Source organism: Lemur catta, chromosome 4 (genome assembly GCF_020740605.2).
Source record: "Lemur catta isolate mLemCat1 chromosome 4, mLemCat1.pri, whole genome shotgun sequence".
Lineage (NCBI taxonomy): Eukaryota > Metazoa > Chordata > Mammalia > Primates > Lemuridae > Lemur > Lemur catta.
In genome coordinates this window covers 91,146,987-91,168,322 of record NC_059131.1, presented here as the reverse complement: position 1 = coordinate 91,168,322, position 21,336 = coordinate 91,146,987, and the positions used below count along the sequence as shown (strand labels likewise).

General features: G+C 36.6%; 1 protein-coding gene and 1 long non-coding RNA gene across 5 annotated transcripts in view; one reads left to right on the top strand and one right to left on the bottom strand.

Annotated features, from left to right (window-relative positions):
• KCNIP4 (potassium voltage-gated channel interacting protein 4) overlaps positions 1–21,336 on the top strand; it is a 1,084,926-nt gene that overhangs the window by 616,267 nt on the left and 447,323 nt on the right. The gene's annotated exons all lie outside the window — the stretch shown is intronic.
• On the bottom strand, positions 7,328–20,868 carry LOC123637334. The gene is made up of 3 exons (XR_006734817.1): positions 20,847–20,868; positions 11,133–11,186; positions 7,328–7,344 (listed from the first exon to the last, which is right to left on the bottom strand). It is a non-coding gene; the product is annotated as an uncharacterized LOC123637334 (long non-coding RNA).

Sequence of the window (21,336 nt, the reverse complement as noted above, 5' to 3'; positions counted from 1 at the left end):
AAAATTTGAAAATAATGTTTCATTTCATTTATATTTGTAGTTACCACTTTATAGTAAATGATATCTATTTACAGTTTGGTAGTGATACCATATTTCCTTTAAAATAATGTATTTAATTATAAATTAAATGAACTAAGTTAAGAAAAAGAACAAATAATAGGGCAAGTGAAATATAGATTTGGTAGAGCTATTAAATGTGGTTATGTGAATAACTAAAATTTGAGAAACACAACTGTAGTATCTACCTAAACTAGGAAAGTCTCACTTACGAGAACTTTTCTGATATTTAAAAAAACATTGTTCTGAATTGTTTTATGTCCTTTGGTGGTCACATTCTGTTGCCTGAAATCAACCAATCTATTCTAGATGTTAGCCAAGCAAACATGCAGTGGCCTAGAACTAAAGATTTGCCAGTGAAAGGGCTGGGCATGGATTGAAAATCACTCTTTAATAGTAATTTGTCTCTTCTTTCTTTGCCAAGGAATTTGCAGAAAGATTGCAGCTTGTGATGAGAGTCCCGTGGCTATTTCCACATCTCCATCTCATGAGGTGCAATCAATTCAGTTGGCAATGTCAGGGTCTTTCATTTAATCCAATATTCAGATCAAGGGGAAGCTGCCATATGTGCACAAATTATCAATTATCAAATAATTAGGATGCAACAAAATAAACCCGACACTCTCATGATGCTGTCCATAACTTAATCTCTCTTTGTTGAATCGCATGTGAATTCAGGATCTCAAAGACTACAGAAAGTACGAGTTGTGTTTATACCACATACGTGCAAAGTTACCACTTGATCAATTCTCATTTTATTGAATTCCAGGTAACAGAGTTTACCTGAGCTCAAGTTTTTCTACAGTGTTCATGATGGACCTCTCACTGCTCTAAATTTGACACATCAGATCAGATTTTAATTCAGTCCCATGTGTGTCTCCTATATATCTGTCTGCATGAGTGCACTGTTATTGTGTTAGCAGAGGTAACCAGTTTATGTTAAAAATATATGGTTTAAGCTGTTACAGAGGGTATAAAATGTATCTTATAGAATTAAGGAAACAATAGCTATGGACTCAGGATACACAGGTGTGTGTGCTGTGTTTTCTCTCTTGTGTTTATCTAGATAACAACATAACAATTATGGCATCCATGTCCCCAACTAACACTTAAGTCTCTACTACACAAGGAACCCAAACAACTATAACCCACATAAACTTCTCCTCCTAACTTCCCAGAGTCCTTATTCATACCACATGTCCTGGATCCCAATAGGAGATTGTTTTCCAATGTTCTGATTACTTTTTATGTCAATTTTAACACCTAACACATTACATAAATTGAGTGATCCAAGTTTCACTGGTGGTTGATTTATTGATTCTTTCATTTAACAAACCCTTTCTGTAGGTTATTGTAGGAATTTGGTCATTTGGGAAAAAATAATGAAAGTTTGGGGAGAGAAGTGTTATAGTAAGGCTTACATTTTCAATGAATCATTCTAGCTGATGTTTTCATGGGGGAAGGGGCAAAGCAGATGCAGGAAAACCAATTTGGAGACTTTTGCTGTTACCAGAAGTGATGGTGGTGCAAAACAGGTTAGTGGAAGTAACAGGTTAGTAGAAGTAACAGGGGGTTGTTCTGTATTGTACTTTGCAAAGTGTCTGGTTTGTTTCTGTTTCCAATATATGGTTTGATAAATATTGGTACCATATTCCTCTCTGCCTTATACTTCCTCACTTTCCAAACTCTTGACCTTTCAATAAATATTAAAAAGGCATGTCTCTGCAGATTTACAAAATAGTCTCAACATCCAAGCTGATGGTCAGGGAATGGGGTGCATTATATAGTTGCTGTGTTTAGCAAAATCATTCTTTTGCATCATATGCAGTTGAGTGCATTTGACTTTCGATAGATTCATTTGCTTTTTCTTTTTTGCATAAGCAGACAAAAGAATCGAATGAATGTGGACTGCATATTCTTGTAATGTAACATCAAAAATCCTAGCAATATTTAGACAAACTGAATGACTAGAAACAGATTTGGGCAATCTGCCTTTTAGCACTAAAACAGAATGTGACAATCGTTTTGTGATGTTGATGGCCTCATCCCAAAAAGTTCACCTTGCGAGTACCAGAAATGATTCAATGATTGTGGAATGAACTCTTTGAATATTAAAGTGGTTCTTTGTGAGATGCTGTCTCTTAACATAGGAAAAAAATTAATCTGGACAGGTCCTGTTAATTAAGTCTTGATAGGTGAGTAATATACCCATTTTACAGATAACGAATCCAAAGGTCAAGTAGATTATAATGCATGACTTAGGCAAGGACATTCTATCCCAATACGCCCAAACGATAAGCTTGATGTCAGCAGAGTTGTCTTCTACTGTCTACTGCTGTATTCCCAGGGCCTAGACTAGTAGCTAGCTGAATAAATACCTGAAGAATAATTGACTAAATTAATGAAAGTCAAGAAAAAAATTATAACAAAGACTTAACAGAGGAGGACAAACTTAAAAAAGGTGTAGAAAATATGCTCTACACATCCACAGTAGTAAAAATCTAGAAACAAGAGCTAATATGTATGCTATTTTAAAATTTCTATATGGCCAATACTAAAATATCAATTTTCAAAAAGTAAATCCAAAGTCAAATATCTTTATTTTCTATTTACTTTTATTAAAGTAGCACATGAAATTTAAAAAGATGAAATAAAATTGTGCCTCAAAGCTTGTGACTATCCACCCATAACAGACAAATACACAAATAAGATTTAAAAAGCCACCACTTTTGACACCCTACCCTACCTCTGAATCCTGCTCATTGCCCCAGAGGCAACTTCTTTAAAACTTCCAACCGTTTCTTCTACCATAAACTTTTATAATAAATCTGTTCTTACCCATATTCCTTGACTTTTCAAGTTCAGTTATTACTTGTCCTCTGGGTGTGGAACAAGAGGATTCCTTTCTCTAACAACACCCCTGTCTTCCCCCTTCCCTCGCCTCCCAATGTTTTCACTCAACATTCAAGGGCTTACATTATTACAATCATGTAAGACTGTTCAAACCTCTTCTAGATAGTGTACAGGATTGCATTCGTTTACTTACTTGTTTTCCCTGGAGTTAATAGTGGCAATTTTTTTTGTATTTTCATTTGCTAATTTTTTATGTATGTGTAATTTCCCAATCTCAATCTTAATCTCAAACTGTAATTCTTCTTTTAGCACAGACACATACATACATTCTCCAATCCCTCAAACCTGTTTTCCTCCCTCAGGAAATCTCTCCTTAACCAACTCCCCTCTCATTACAGTTGGCAGCTGTTCTCTCAGTCTGCTGCATTAACCTCTTGCTGGGACTCCCTTAGGATTCTTTTCACCTGGAATTCCCTTTATTAGGTTAGATCCCACATCTTCTTCTCATTTGCTGCTCCCTCCAGGTAGTGGAATGGGTCGATTACTTCCTCAGAAAGGTAATTTTGTACAAAGTTTTTCATTTTCAATGTTTTAAAAAATTTTTCCATCACCTATGATCTATAGTGTATATTGTAATTCTAGGAGAACAGTTTTCCTCAGAGTTTTAAAAGCTTTACTTTTTAATATTCCGGCATCTTGTTTAAAAGGTCAATGTCGTTCTTTTAATCTAACCAGTTTCTTTTTTCTCCTCTAGTAGCTGTTTAGCAATTTATCTTTATCCAGGTGTTCTAAAATTCTGAATGATGTGCTTCAGTGGGGGTTTCTTTTTGTTCACTGCTTTGCACCTTTGGTTGGCCCTTTCAATCTAAAAGCCTAAGACTTCAATGCTGTGGAATCCTTTTGCTTTATTTCTTTGAAATGTGTTTCTACTCCACTGATTCTACTTTTTATTTTTTTATTTTTTATTTTTTTTTATTTCAGCATATTACGGGGGTATAAATGTTTAAGTTAAGTATATTGCTCTTGCCCCACCCGAGTCAGAGCTTCAAGTGTGTCCATTCCCTAGACAGTGCACACTGCACCCATTAGGTGTGTGTATATATCTATCCCTTCCCACCTGCCTGACATTGGATAAATGTTATTACTATATATGACTTAAGTGTTGATCAGTTAACACCAATTTAATGGTGAGTACATGTGGTGCTTGTTTTTCCATTCTTGGAATACTTCTCTTAGTAGAATGGGTTCCAGCTCTGTCCAGTATAAGAGGTGCTAAATCACCATTGTTTTTTGTGGCTGAGTAGAATTCCATGGTATACATATTCCACATTACACTTTTTCTTTCTGTGACTTCTATTAGTCAGATATTGGGTCTTCTTAATTGATCTTGTAATTTTCTAATTGTTTATCTCCTATTTTCTAGCACTTTTTAAAATATTTCTTTATGTGAGACTCTCTCAACTTTATTTTCTCTTTTCCTTAATGAACTCCCCTTCATATCTGCTAATATATAATTTTTAACTTCCTAAAATTTTTTATTACTCTAATTTTCTCTTTTATGATGGCTACTTGTCCTTGTTCCATTTTTATGACCCTTTTAAAAATGTTATCCTAGGGTGTCAAATATATTTAAAAAAATTTTTTTTTGCTTTCTGCACTGAATATGTTTCCTCTGAATTCCTTTTGCTACTTGTTCTGGTCTCTATCTTTCTATCCTGGCTGTCTATGAATACTTCAGAGTAAGATAATAATATGCTGATTGCAACAACTGTGTGACTGAGCAGACCTTGTTTAGTAGTGACTCTCACTGTAGGCTGATGAGTTGAAAATACAGTCATTTCATCAGAAGATTTTGATAAGTTCGTATTTGTGGATCTTTTCTCTGGGCCTAGAGCTGATTTCCTATCAGTTATCCATTGGAAATTGGAATAGGCTGTATGAACAGAAATATCTTACATTAATTCCTTAACCATGGAAGTTTTTTTTTCCCTCTCAATAAAAAGACTGAAGTCCTGATCAAGTTGTATCTTTACCTTCTACCATTCTTTGCACATGGCTTTTATGACATTTATTACTTATAGTCTCAACCTGGTAGATGTAACTCCAGCCATATGTCCATGTTACAGACAAGAAGGAGAAGAAATATGAAGATAGAAGGAGTAGCACCTATATGAAAATGAATGAATGAATGAATGAATAAACAAACAGATATTCTCAGAGCTTCCTAGCAGACTTCTGCTTACATCTCACTGATTGAAGCTATATCACCAAATCATTTCTAGTTGCAAGGGAGTCTGAGAAGTTGAAGTTTATAGATTGTCCACTCTTATCTCAAACAAAAGTAGGCTTCTATTAGTTAAAAAAAAAAAATAGGGAATGGTGGATGGATATGGGATAGGAAAACTAGCAGTGCTTGCAACATGAAACAAAATAGGTAAGATATGTTTTCCAAGGTCAAGTTGAAGAGCTTCCAACCTAATGCACTTGTCTGCACTATTAGCATTTTAGAATCAATTAACATAGACTCTTACTTAAAGAAATTCATATCTCTACTCTCATATTAAGTTTACAAAACATTTATCTAGGCAGGACTCTGTTAGGGGCTCCACTATTAAATCCAGCACCACTTAGAGTTAACAAACTTTACTATAACTACTCTGTAATCTCCTTAAATGTCGTGGCTGAAACTTATTCATCATTGCAAATATAATGCCTAATATTTTGCTTGGCAAAGAGTAAGTATATGTGTATTTGAATGAAAACATCAAATGATGGCATTATTATATACGTAGTTTATGACTAAGTTTTGTATTGTGTATCCCGAAAATGTATTTATTTTTACATTTAACATTTAAAAAGAAAGAAAGGATCAAAAGATGGAAAGAAGAAAGGAGGGGGGAGGGATGGAAGAAGGAAGGAAGGAAGGAAAGAAACTGGAAGAAAAGAAACAGGAAAGAAAATATGAATCACTAGAAGTTAGAATGGTTTATTTTAAAAAGGAAACTTTAATATATCCATTTCCTTTCATTTAATAACTGTTAGAATTAAAGTCAGAGAAATGCAGGAAAAGAGTTGATTTAGCTTCTATTGAGGCAGAGTCATATAGTGTGCGAGTACACAAGGTCTGACATCAGTCTGCCCGGGTACCACCCCAGTTGTGCCTCTTCCTACACCGTGAACCCCAGTGGTGCTACTTCCTACTCTGTGACCTTAGGCAACTTTCGTAATACTCCCATTTCAGTTCAATTGGGATAACAATACTTGACACAAAGGATTGATATGAGGATTAAATGAATCCACATGCATATTTTGTCAATAAGCATTTGATGAAAGTTAGCCATTTTTTAAAAGTATGGATAGGATGAATATTGAAATTAGATGACTCAGTAAAGAATTATGTATGCAACTATTCACAAAAAGTGATAATTTGAGGGATTATTAACTATAATCATAATTCCCAATGGCGACTATCTTCCTTCAAGTACTATATTAGTTTGCAAGGTCTGCTATAACACAGTACTACAAACTGGGGAGATTAAACAATAGAAATATGAAATCAATGGGTCAGCAGGGCCTCATTTTAATTTGCTTCTCTGCAAGACCCTGTTTCCAAATATTGTCGCATTCACAGGAGCTGAGGAAAATGGTGGGGGTGGCTATGTGCTATTAATAGCAATTCCTATTTTCCTGGGGTATTTTGTTGCCCAGTTGGGCAGAATGTAGTGGCACCATTTGATTGAGGAAGGTTGATAGTAGCAAAGTCCTGCTCAACTACTTTGCATGAAGGAAAAGCCTAAGCACTTGGAATACTACAGAGTTCACAAAATATTCTAAGCCCTGAAGTATCAATATCTTGTTTCCCCACAACAGGAAGGAGAGGACAAGGTGGATGGTGGAAAAGTCAGAGAGAATTGGATTTGACTTTTATTCCAGCCATATACTATTTGTCAAATGGTGCTAGAGCTACTTGCTGGGAGCCCTTCTTATCTGAAAATGAGAATCACAACCAGGCTTTCTTGTAGGATGGTTGGGAAGATTGCATGAAATCTTGTTTTATTTGAACCTGCCCTTTCTTGAGGACTAATAAATGGCAACTATGTTAACAACTTTCAAAATTTTAAGTATAAACACTTTCATAATTTGACTGTCCATTTGTTCATTTTGTTCCACTAGGCTGAGTTCCTTGAGTTCAGGTTTCCTGTTTTATAGATCTGTTTATCCCTGTGATCTAATATGGCTAGTGGCATTTAGTATGGATTTCAAATAGTGTATGTTGAACAACAATGTCCAGGTGTGTTACCTTTGAGGACATCTCTTAGGATAAGGAGCACTCCATTGGAAGCCAAGGAGACCTGGGTTCTGGTCACAGCCAGCTATCAGAGTCTGGGGGTCTTGTAGAAATTACTTTCCCTGTCAGGATCTCAACATTTTCATCTATAAAGGGAAAATGTTGAATTAGATATCCACTGACATCTATACAGATCTATGAAACAGCATTTCAGAATTAACAAGGGTGCCTACCAAAGATGCCCAATCCTAGGCTTTGCCATAGACCTAAAGTATCTGAGTACTAACAGCCAGGCCCAGGACTAGCTATCTTTAAGTAACTGCTCCAGGTTTGTGTGCAGTGGGATTACAGGATCAATTTCTTCTGAATTTTAACATTCTATGTATCTAGACTGTCACTTTTTTTAAAGTTTATGAAAGAATCATTTGTTAAAAGGAGAAAAATCAAACTAACAATCTTCCTAGTGATTTCTAAGCAAGATCAAAATTAAACAAAAATCAGACATCCAAGTACTGAAACAGCTGAGTAAACTTGGTGTTATCAATAAATTTAAAACTCTTGCTGAAATGTTTTAATATTAATGCTTTGAACTCCTGAGTTCTACAGATCTTAGGAATTTGTGCTTAAAAAGAATAGATATTTTTACCAAATAATTCACAGTATTTGGGGAAATGCAATTTTTTCGTTGAAATTGAAGACATTACAGTTCTGTGCTATTTTAAGTAAAGCCCTTTAGGAGTCCCAAGTAATTGAATTTTTCCATTGTAGTATTATAACCTTTTAGATATATGACCTTCTACATCGTAGTTGGAAGTGATTAGTACAAGTGTTTTCAATTTCCTCTTAGCTCTGTTGGTTTTAAAGAATTCTAAATTAATTTGCTAAATGTCATATCCCAAAGGGAGAAATAAAGATTCTTCTTCTCTTTGTGATTAGAGTACTAAAGCTTTTTCCTTAAATTGTTGATTGTTGCCTGAGATATGGTTTCAAATAGTACATATCTTGAAAAAGTTTTCCAGGGTAGTTTTTCTCTCCTTGTTCCTCACTGTTTGAGTTCACAATATTTTAATACTCACATGCTGACATGGTGATTCACAGCATGTAGAAGAGTTTTACCAGTATATCCAAGTTTGATGTTCACAGGGGCATGTTTCAGAGGACATTATTATTATGAATTTAAAAAAAAAAATTGAAAGAATACACTTTAGCAGTAAAAGGTGATTTCTCTAAGGTCATGTGAAATATACAAACAAAACCTTAGTCTGATCACTCTTTTACCCATTATCTCCTTATTCTGCAATAATTTATTAAGTGCTTCCTATCCTACTGTATACCTGGAATTGTGTTAGGTACTTGGAATTTAGATGTAAATAAGACCTTGGCCTTGGAGAGTTCCAGTCTAATGAAGACATACATGCACCCCAAACATACATACACACATGCATGTATGTGCTATAGAAAGTACAATAATAGAATTGCATACAAAGTACAGTTGAAGTATACATAAACAAGAGATCCACTTCCCATGGAGCTTGGGTGTAGTAAGACAAAAAGTTGAAGGATCTGTAGCAGCTTCAGATTTTAGAGCAAATGGAGCTTAGGAGCTCTACATTTTGGAAAGAAATGGATATTACACTGTCTTAAATCTGTTAGAATAGCATTATAGATAAAATTAAGGAAGTGTCATATATATATTTTATATATATGAGTGTGGAAAGCATATGATGGTGGAGATTATGGGGAGAGTCAAGCTACTTCTCCTCCCTTCTCCTCTAGACATCGTTTGTGTCACTGTTAAAAGATGACTATTTCAGACTCTTGGCTTGAGTGCCTGGTTGAAGGGAAATGGCTTTCACTGAGATGGGGTAATACAGGAAGGAAATCAGACTTTCTGTGGGAGATAATTCAGCAACAAATCTCTCCATTGTGCCGTATTTCCTCCCTGAGATACACGTTCCATTAGAACAATCCACAATTACGAAGAAACTGATCTAGTAGATCTGTAAATGGTTGATTAGGCAGGTACTTGGGGTGCAGTAGGGCAGACACATCAGTGTATTCAGGGGGATTGTGTGGTTCTTAGAAAGGTCAAATTAGAAGGTATGTCTATTCAATTATCCTTTTCAACTTTTCATGTATTATCAGTAATAATTAGAGTGACCATAAACAGTGGCAACTACATTGTCAACAAAGCAGCACCTTAAGCATCTGCCTGTTTGTACTTGGAAATGCCACAGTGACATGATACACTGTGGTCTAGCTATGTCACGAATGAGTCTATTACCACTAAAATGCTTCATCTAAGCAAAAGTGATACTGTTAAAGAAATATGGAAGGAAAATTTCCTTAGTCTTATGATAACTCTGCTGTGGATAATTGACAATTGACCCTAAAAGAAAAATCAGAGGACCTTAGAATTCCATTAGCGTATATACCCTTCATCATCCTAATGGCACAAAGAGAAGAGTCTTCATAAAATATTTGTTAGAACCAGTCACCAATAACACCAAATAACAGCATTAAAATGAAATGAGAATGGAATTATGGCTTATGAAGGTGTGAATTGTTGAGCTGAATTAAATAAATATAGTGTGTCTTAATTCTTCTTTACTTGGTTTAGCCCCTTGTTGTAGAATACATTCATTTTGTTAATTGCTCTACAAGATATAGAAAATTATGTGAAATGACTGGAAAAGGGAATTCAAAATTAATATTTAAGAGGTGGTAAAGGGTGGTAATAAAGAGCTCCAGGCCTGAGTTTTGCTGCTAATTTCCTTATCTGTAAAGTGGGGATAATAATAATTCTATCTAATAGGTTACCATGAAGATATGATGATTTGATTGCATACAAAATGTTCGAGAAAGTATCTGACTTACAATAAGCACTCAGTAAACATTAGTTGTTATTATAACTTAGTGTTGTTTTTACATATGAATAAATAATAATAGCCAACTCTAATATAGCATTTATAATGTGCTAGGCACTATTCTCAGAGCTTTTCATATAAGTATTTATTTACTGTTTCCAGCATCTCTATGGGGTGGGTATTACTCTTATCCTGAAGTATACCTGATGAAACAAAGGCAAAGAGGTTAAGGAAAATGTTCAAAAACTGCCTTGCGGGAATAGAACTCTACAGTCTACCTTTGAGTCCATGTGCTTAAACACTATGTAAGTGCACAAAATAAATTGTTAGCAATATAGTCACCCCAAATAGTAAGCTATTTGACTAAGAAGACATTCTTCACATTCTACAGTTTCTAAGTAATAGTCATTTTTTAAAAATATCATAAAATAAGTACAAAATATAGGGTGCTGATAGAGAAAGCACATAAACTCTCTTCAAGTGCTTCTAACTGTTTTACCTCTCTGCCTCACCCTAGCCTAAGAGCTTTTATGATTGCTAATGGTTTACTTTACCATTCTTGACAAATTACTGCCAAACCACTTGATAATTCTTTTCCTCTTTCAACCGATAGTTCCTGTCCTATTTACTTTTATCCTGAGACTTTTAGCAATGTACTGCTATATTTACGAAAAGATTTTATTTCGCTCATTGATCCCAAGCTCCTGGAACTGCTGCTCAAAAGCACCTGGCAGTGATTATGAAGCCAAGACCACTCTCGCCTTTATACCTTCTTTCCCACCCCCATGGTAGGCAGTCCCCCTGAAGTCATCTTTTGGCTGCATCAATCCTTTGGCAAATGTTAGCAATACTGTTTTCTAGAATTATTTATAAGCATTGGCATCCTGAGAATCATAAACAATACACGTTAATAAAGCAGGTGAACACAGGTTGTGTGAGTAACGCCACATCCCCTAAAATTCTATGTCTCAAAGTGTGAGTCAATTGTTTTGACTGACTACCAAGAGTCTCTGCTTCGTCTAGACAATAAGCTCAATATTTAGAAATAAGAAATAATTCTTTCCTACCTGCTTGTCTCCATTTCACATGAAAAGTCTCTGACCATAACCTGTTTGACACTGCTGTAGGAAAATAAATAATGACATCACAGAAAAATTCATGGACACCTCAGATTTCATACATTAAAATCAGATGGCTAGATTAAAACATTCGTCCCCGAACCATGTTATTGGGAAGTACCGATACTTCAGGTTAGACTAGGATCCCTCTCTATACTCTAAATTCAGAATTGCAGCCATTTTCCATCTTATAAGGCAAATTCATAGCGATAGAGATTTTATAATTTTAAATTTTCTTTTACAATACATCCTTCAATTATTGGTTTCTTCAGGCAAGTGCTGGAGGAAGGTAAATTGAATGAGAAAATAGCAAACATTTATTAACTCAGAAACCAAAAAGGAGATCATATTTTGGTGGCTTGGATTTCTCCATTCATATGTATGCAGGTAATTATTGCATGTGTAATACTCTTGTTTTCTACAATTAAAGTGGAGCTTGGTCCATTTGATAGAATTAAATCTCAGGATATTTTAAACTGTTATAGTGTCAGTATCATGGCTTTTAGGTGCTCTGTCATTGGAACACTTTTGAGTTGCTACCTACCCAGCCTTCAGCAAACAGTCACCCCTGAGACCTGAGTGCCTAGCTGCACATTAGTAATACTTGTGAGTCCTGCAGAATTGCTACTCCTTGGGAGATGAGGTCAGGCCCATTGGCTCGGTCCTCGTGCCTGCCTTAACCAAAACAGCTCCATTTTTATCCTTTTTATATTTGGCATTTTAGATTTCATAAAAATATCTATTTGATCAACAGAGTCCCTTACTATCAAAGGTTGGGAAATACTGCCCCAGGTATTGTTTAAGATCACTCAGAGCCTGAAAAGTCCTTGAGCCTGTGGTATTCCCTAGTGGTTAAACTATTTAACTGGGGTATAACAAGCTCCCCTTTATGCTCCCACTCCAACATATCTGATTTACTTACTGAATTGGGCACTCAACACGATAAACTCAAAGGAGTTTGGCTCAAAATGTGAAGAGTACCAGGGCATAACTAACATATTTGATGTAGAATCTTCTGTCAAACTGTTTCTTTTTAGGTCACATCCAAACCCAAGAACAATTCTGAAAGTGATATAGCTGTTGTGGGTGGTGCTGGGTTTAAACACTGACCCCTAAATCCCAGTTCTTTCTATGAAGCTGCCATCTTTTTTTCTCTCCCAACTTTTGAGGTTGATATTCCCTCTTTTCTTCCTTAAAATTTCCAATCTAATTTATGTGAGTTATTGAAGGATTCACCTACGCCACCCTAGATGCCTTGGATTTGCCTGAACAGCTGCAGTCCCCATTGCTCTTACTTGTGACGTCTAGGCAATCACCAAATCCTGTCTATTAGGTATCCTAACTATCTTTTGACTCAATACATCTGCTGTGTCTTTTCAATCATTAGGAAACCATGTTTCATGTGGATCATTAAGGCACTCTCTTAAGATGTTCCCTTACTGCCTTTTTAGCAGCTTTCCAGTTCTTATTTCTCACTGTAGCCAAATTATTATTGTACCACTCTCTTCTATAAAACCACAATCAAGCTCTTTACAATGGTGTACAAGGCCCCTGCCATTGTTCTGGTTTAACTTAGTGTTATATTGTCTTGTGCACTCTACTTTCCAGCCATACTGAAGTACTTGTAGCTTTCTAATCAAGGTAAGTCCTACATGTACTTGGGGCATTTGCAGATACTGCCCCCCTGACAGATAGCCACACCCCAACACCACGTTTTCCTAGGTCAACATCCTTATTTTTCACATCCCATCCTAGCCTTACCCATGACTTTTACCTACAAAGTCCTTCCTGACTACCATCCCTAGGACTGGACTAGGTGAGTCTTGGGTGTCCATCCATAGCACTCAAAACCATCTCCATCATAACCCCTAGCATTCTGGACATAAGTGTTTAGAAAATATTAATCAATGAGTTGTACCTTGGCTTAAATACCTCATAGGCTCAAAGGCTACATGTAAAAGAAATGTTCCTCTGCCCTTGATTTAAGCAGAGAGCAACACCATTTCCTTCCATGTCTATGACTGCCTGCCCTCCTCTGCCTCCCTCAAGACAAAGTCAGGCTCATTAGTTTAGAACTCCGTCAGTGAACACTGCCTTCAAAATTAATTTTACAAAATATCAATAGCTAATTAGTGAAAAAAATAGTAGTATTATTGTCAAAGTAACAAAATATTAGAATGGGAAATAGCATCCCTTTACAAGGATTCATAATCATTGAGAGCATTGTGTTTGATGTTAAAGGCCTCTGTGTTTCAGCTGGTCCCATTAGAAGATCAGTAAAACCTGTTTATGTGCAGCCAGAGGCTCCATTTTCATCCAAAAACATTATTATGCAAATAGTCATTTCAAAATACACACTGAGACTTGAATATTTATTCACTTAGTTTAAGAAAACTCTGATGTTGAAATTCCAGAAAATGTAAATGTAGAAAGATTGATACATGAAAGACCTAAATCATTAAAAGTGACCTTTTAAAATGTTGTAAAACTTAGCTGTGGGGTTGTTATGTTATACACAGGATAGATAGTATAAGCATAGCTCCACGAGAGATTTTTTTAAATCCACCTTTTCCATTCAGGGCCTGAGGTTAGTCAAACATAACGCCATGACATTATCCTCATGAGGGAATTAAAAGGCAGCTTAGTGCACTCTTCAATGATAAACAAATTCAATTAAAAATACACATGAAGCAGTAGGAGACTGCCACCTATGAATATTCTCCTAGCTAGGCAAATTCAATAATACGTAATTCTTAAGTCACTTATGTTCGGAAAGAAATAGAACTAAACTTGAGCCAATATGCATTGTTTTTGCCATCCTCATGCCATTCTACCTACAGTGGTAATAGCTGATCTAGGCACTTTGCCCATAGTATATTTAATCTCACAATGAGGCTGCATTGTGGTAGCTATCATCTCCATTTTACAGGTAAGGAAACTGAGTCATAGACTATGTGACTTGCCCAAAATCTCACCAGGAGTAGATGTTAGAGCTGAGATTCAAATTTCATCCTGGCTGACTCCAGATAAGCCAAGTTGTCACCATTACATTATACCCCTTTCTGTCAACAGGTTCCTGTTATCAAATGGTTAGTTGGAGTTGTCCCCAATGCTCTTTTCATGTTTGTTTGCTTGGCATTCTGTTTTTAAGGAACAATTTGTCAGTGTAAGTCAGATGTTGGGAAATATTATTGAGAGATAATTTGTGCAAAATAGACTGTGATTGGACAAACAACCTTATTACTGTCCACAGTGTGCTTTGGAAAGTTGCATCTTGTCTAAGTTCAAATAGATATGTGGTGACAGCACAGTTGTAGTCAGTGTGGGCTCTGTAACATGTGGAAAGACCTGAGCTCTCTGCTGATGTCCTTGTGACTTTAAATAAGTATTTAAATCCCTTTAATTTTTTATTTCAGCTTATTATGGGGGTACAAAAGTTCAGGCTATATACATTGCCCATTTCCAGCCCATCCCCCCGAGTCAGAGCTTCAAGTGTGTCCATTCGCCAGACAGTGCTCCTGGCACTCACCATGTAGTCATACCTCCATCCCCTCCCCCCACCCCCCACCTCCCCGAGTCAGCACCTTCAAGCATGGCCATTCCCCAGACGGTGCGCAACGCACTCATCATGTAGGCATACACCCAACCCCTCCCCCTACCCACCCCCCCGCCTCAGTCTGATATCCAACTAGTATCCTTCCCCAATGTGCATTTAGGTGATGATCAGGGAAACCAGCTTTATGGTGAGTACATATGATGCTTGTTTTTCCATTCTTGGGATACTTCACTTAATATAATGGGTTCCAACTCTCTCCAGGAGAACCAAAGAGATGTTGTATCACCGTTATTTCTTATAGCTGAGTAATACTCCGTGGTATACATATACCACAATTTACTAATCCATTCGTGAATTGATGGGCATTTGGGTTGTTTCCACATCTTTGCAATTGTGAATTGTGCTGCTATAAACATTTGGGTACAGGTGTCTTTGTCATAGAATGACTTTTGTTCCTTTGGGTAGATGCCCAGTAATGGGATTGCTGGTTCGAATGATAGGACTACTTAAATCTGTTTAAGGTATCTCCATAATGCTTTCCACAGGGGTTGCACTAGTTTGCAGTCCCACCAGCAGTGTATGAGTGTTCCTGTCTCTCCACATCCACGCCAACATGTGTTGTTTTGGGACTTTTTGATAAAGGCCATTCTTGCTGGAGTTAAGTGATATCTCATTGTGGTTTTGATTTGTATTTCCCTGATGATTAGCGATGTTGAGCATTTTTTCATTGTTAGCCATTCTTATATCTTCTTTTGAAAAATTTCTATTCATGTCATTTGCCCACTTTTTGATAGGGTTGTTTGATTTTTTTCTTACTGATTTTCCTGAGTTCTAAATAGATTCTTGTTGTGAGTCCTTTATCTGATGTGTAGTATGTGAAAATTTTTTCCCATTCTGTAGGTTGTCTGTTTATTCTTGTGACTGTTTCTTTCTCAGCCTTTAAATCTCTTTAAAGTCCCATTTCTCATCTGTGAAATAGGACTGAGAGTACCTACCTTATTGGATTATTGTGAAGACAAAATAAGATAATATATGTAAGTTGTTAGCACAGTAGAAATGAGAAAGTGCTCAAGAAATTGTAACAATTATTATACTCTTACTAAATTAATTACCTAATAATTTTCTTGTTTATAAATATTTTACAAAGTTCCTTAGCCTTTTTAAATATATAGTTGTTTCTTCAGTGTCTCAGGTAACATAAAAATTGATGCTTTATACTGTGTGTCCAAAAGTCAGAAACAAACAGTGGATATTTAACTGCCCTTTCACTCACCAAATGGGTAAAAACTGGCTTTTAGTTTGGACCACTGACTTCTGACTGAAATCTGTTTTCCATTGTGATTCTTATCACTTTGTTTCACAGGCCAATACTTTGACTCTAAATATGCTGCTACAAAGTTGACCATTGCAAGCAAAAATTTTTTTTTTGTTGTTGTTGTTGTTGTTGCTATTATTTCCCAGAAATCTTTTCTCCCAGAATAGTTCATTATTTAACACATTAACTGCCATGTGAGTTGTATTTAACTCACGCTAGTTTTGAGCCCACGGCATCATGAAGCATATGTAACTCACATGTCTCTTCACCTTAGGAGTCATGAGAACTATTCTTCAAGTTGCATGTAACTCACTCACAGGAAACAATAAAAGTAAAAATTTTTTCATTAAATTAGAAAGGATCATTTTGTTTTCAATGTTTTTATTCTATTTCATGATAAAACACTATGGCCCAAAGGAAAAAAATTTTTTTTTTCTAATATGGCAGTCAATATGTTAAGATTCTTGCCATTGTTGCCTGGCTTAATCCTGCAACCCAGTAAGTGGGCAAATCCACACAACAATATCCATCCTCCACATTATGGTGAGAGTTATCTTTAGAGCTTACAAATCTGATCATAAAACTTTTCTTACTTAAAATCCTCCTAAAGTTTCTTCATTGCTAACATAAAGTCCAAGCTCCCGTTTTACCCCAAAAGACCTTTCATGGCCTAAATCCTGTTAAGCAGTAGGCTGATTTCTCACCACTCCTTCCTTTTACTCCTTGTGCAAACACATTTGGGTACATAACCAGAAAGTTCCCATCTCCCTACTTTTGCCTGTGCTGTTCCTTCAGCCTCTCTCTCTTTTTCTTCTCCTCACTTCTTTCATTGGTGAATTCCAAATCATCTTTTAAGACTCGCTTCAAATGTTACATCTGTTATTCTTTTCTGGTCCTTGTAATCTAACACCAGGCTGAGTTAAGTTTTCCTTTTCTACGTTCTTATAATATCTTGTATCTATTTTATTTTAGCCCCAAATATCTTTGCTTTATTTATTGACCAAACTTATATGGCACTTATATCCATAAAGGACTGTTCCAAGAACTTTACAAGCATTAACTCATTTATAGTCTTCAGGACAACCTTATCAGGTGGGTGTAGTATTTTTATCGTGATTTTACACAGGAAGAAATTTGGCACAGAAAGACTAAACAAACACAGCTAGTAGGGAAGAGGCAGAGCAGCATTCAAATTTAGCAGTGATCCTCCTGAGCCCAAGCTCCCACATTAGGCTCACAACCACTCTGCTAACCATCTCTGTTCCCACCCTGGTGTTGTAAGGATCACTTCTCGTTCTTATTTTGGTTTGTCTTTCTTGTATCAAGTGCATACTTGGCATATGTAGATGTTGAATAAATATCAGTACTTGAATAAATTAATAATTCAGTGTTATCCCTAAATCATTCCCTTGGTTTTCATGCCTTCCAGACTGTTGTCTCCTTTGACCATCAGCCCAAAATTTATTTTCTGGAATGCTGGATATCAGAACAACTCTCCTCAAAATCCCTGCTCACTCATACTCTTTCTCCCTTATCTCAGATTCTTCGTCACTGCTCTGGGGGCACAGAAAGCAAAGAAGCATTCCTTATCTTTGGTAGAAATGGGCTGTAACTTTGGAGTCCGACAACTCCATGCTAGAGCACTGGCTCACTGGGATCAGAAAGTGGTGGTACTGTTTTGAATGTCAAGGCCAGCTGGAGCTGAGTTGTTGCTCAAATATTCATGGCATTCTAGCATTTGACCCTCTACCATGAAAGGCCAGAAGCTCAATCATTTTACTCATCAACCCCTTGAGAATGACTCAAGCTAAGCAAACTTCACATAGGACAGAGGCAGCATGGTAAGGGTTCAAGCATGGGCTTTGCAGTCAGACTTGGGTTCTAAACCCATCACCAATAACCATGGATGAATGTGGGCATGTTCTTTAGCTCTGAATCTTAGTTTTCTTTTCTGAAAAACATAGGTTATACCTTTTTCTCACAAAATAGTTTGCTAGGATTTAATAAAATAGTATTAATATATCTCTATATTAGTTCTGTCTGCCATATGGTAAACTCTCAAAGGATAATGACATATTATACCCATTAGAATTGTCACATGGACAGAATAGTCATGTCAGCATGACCAAGACATGCTACCCTTATATTCAAGCACCCCATGAAAACCTGAATTCTAATCATAAGCTGCTTGATGGATGTCATGGAAACCAGAGAAGGAACAGGTAATTTAGCCTGGATGAACAGGGGCACCAGGAAACGTGTTATTATTTATTCATTTGTTAAATAAATGGGCCAAATACTGTGCTAGGTGCTGAGGTACACTAGTTAAAAAAGAAGGATACAGTCCAAGTCCTCAGTTTGTTCTTAGTCCAGCGGGATATAGAGACAATAAGCAAGTGAATAAGCAATTCAATATGTAATAGCAGTTTTTGACAAATGCTTGGAATAAAACAAATGGGACACATTGATGGAGAATAACTGGGTAGAAGTTGGGGTAGTCTTTTAGCTTGCTTTCCCAGAAGCAGATTGTGAGATGAGATTTATGTCAACGTGATTTATTAAAAGGTGCTACAAGGAAAAAGTGGTGGGAAGTGAAGAATAGGTTTGGAAATGGAAGGAGAGCAATAGAGAATACAATTATGAAGCAAAGACCCTGAGAGGGTAACTGGCTCAATCCTACAGGGAAGCTGTGGGGAAAGTGCAATTCAGTTTCAGAGCTGGATCCATCACAAAGTGTGGGAGCTGGGGCATTTATACTCCTCACCCCTCAGTCACTGCTTAGGTCTGCACTTTGCGGTGGATGGGGTACAAATCCACAGGCACTTCCAACTTTCCATGTATAGTCAAAGGCTTTCCAGCAGCCTGAAAGTCATCCTCCAACAAAGAGACACAGATGTTGACAGTTGGGAGTGAACATTCATGTTCATTCATGTTAAAGAAGATAAAAGGGCAACCCAAGGTGATATGGGCAGAGTATCTGACAGCATCTACTATGGGTGAGGGGGTGGTAGCTTATGAGATGACATTAGGATCAAGACCTGAATGATAAGAAAGATTCAGCTTTGTAAAGAACAAGGAAAAGAGTTTTCCAGAAGAAGAGATTTTTTTTTTTTTTGGAGGGGGGGAGTCATTGGGTCAGGAAAGAGCATAGTGTGTTTAAAGAGTTGGAAGGATCTGTATGTTGGGAGCATAGTGATTGAAAGAAAGAATGTTATGAGGTAAGACTGGGAAAGTTAGCAGGGTCCAGAAATTTGTGAGCTAGGTAAAGGAATTTGTATTTATTATGACTTCAGTGAGTTGCTATTTGAAGATTTCAATTCTTGAAGTAACATTATCTGATTCGGGTTGTAGGAAAATCACTCTAACAAAACGTGGAGGGTAGAGTGGATCGGGGGAAGAGAGAAGCAGAACTACTATTCCGTAGTTTATTTTTGTAGTATAGGTGAGAGGCGATGATGGCATTAACTAGGGTGGGGAAGTAGTGAAGACGTAAAGAGGTGGATAGAAGTGGCATGTGTTGTGGATATAGATCCAGTAGAACTTGCTGGTGAATTGGGTGTAGGGGAGAGAATGGAAGAAGTTGAAGATAATATTTGAGTTTCTGGGTATAGTGCCAGGAGGATGGGGTGACCATTTACTGAGACTAGATGGAATAAAAATCCTGACAAGTCAGATCAGGACAATACTAAGGCCAATAAATAACCTTCATGCTATCTTCCAATGCTGTGCTGAATCTAGGATGCTTGGTTATGTTCATGGCAAAAGAGTGTAATTGTTTCAAAGGAAGATGCTAGCTTTAATACAGGGCATTCCCTTTTGATGTTCGTTTTTAATCTGTCTCTTAAATGGTACTAATGAAACCGTTCTAATACCCTGGGGATGTGCAAGCAGCTCCATGTTAGATATCATATTGAAGAAATATTTTCAGAAAAATCTTTCTCTTTCCTCCCAACTATGGGTCATATTTCAGTTCTCTCTTTTTTATGCATTTGTTTCCCTGTTTAAAGCTAAGCATTGATTTAAAGCCAGAGTCCTTTCAGTGTTTTCACTGAAGCTTTTTTATGCAACTCCTTGCTTTAGTGTTCAATATTATAATCAAGTCTTATATGGAAATAGAAAGAATAGTGTCTGTAAAAATAGCAGCAGACAATATTGGATGCAGTGGACTCCAAAGTTGGCAGTTAAATTCTAGAATCACCATGGAGGTGGGAAGGAACTCTGCCAATGGAAACCTGTTGAATAAATGTTTGGGTGAGACAAATGTAACTCAATCAAAAACTATCCCATTGCCTAAAACAATCCTTTTTACAAAGCACTTGGTCCAAGGAATAAAAACAGCATGTAACCTTGGTTGTAATGGCAACTTAACTGTTTACCTGCTTGACCTTAAGTAAGTCACATCACCACTCTGAACATCAGTGTTGTCCTCTCAATGAAAGAGCTTGAGTTATAGTTGGAATGACAAATAGATTCAATCTTGTGGGCCCACTCATATATAATACATAATGTTTGAAGCACTGTGTTGAGAAAGATTTTAAGACTATTTCTAGATTCAGCAATAACAGTGTACCCTTGTAGATAAGCTCTGTTTCCCATGGACATCAGAAGGCAGTGTGGCAGCTAAAGGATTCTGAAGTTACCTCCTCAAGTCCCACATCAAACATTTTAACTTTTCTCACAAACTACATCATGTGCATGCCATTCAAAAAACATGAAACATGAAACATATAATAACTAAAACAATTGGCTTAGATTAACAGTACTATATTATAAAGCAATCCACAATACTTACTTTATCAACAGCTGTGTTTGATTCCCCTGGAGAAGATCTTGCCTCCCTAAATTTTCTAAAACTAAAAATAAAATCTTGATCTCACAGGTTTAGAAGAAAAGCTTTTGGCCATAATTCATTTCTACATTAAAACCCCAGAATGTTTCAAACAGAAACATGAAATTTCAAATATGAAAGCACAGTGAGACATAGCCGCTTTAAAGCCAGAGAATCCTTCCTAGATTGAAAGGTGATCCATAAAGTCTCACCCCACTGAAGGTAAGGTCAAAACTCTCAGAACTAAATTCCTGACCATCCCATCTTCTTCACCTAAATTATAATCATCTTAAGTCTTTTTTAAAATCCATCTTCAGCTTTAAATTGGTCCCTAATACTGAAGTCTGATGAGAAACAATCAAGCGGAGTTTTGTTCCCAATATCTTGTGGGTGTACAGATATTGCACATATGCAAGCACACACATGCACACACACTCACACACACACACATGCA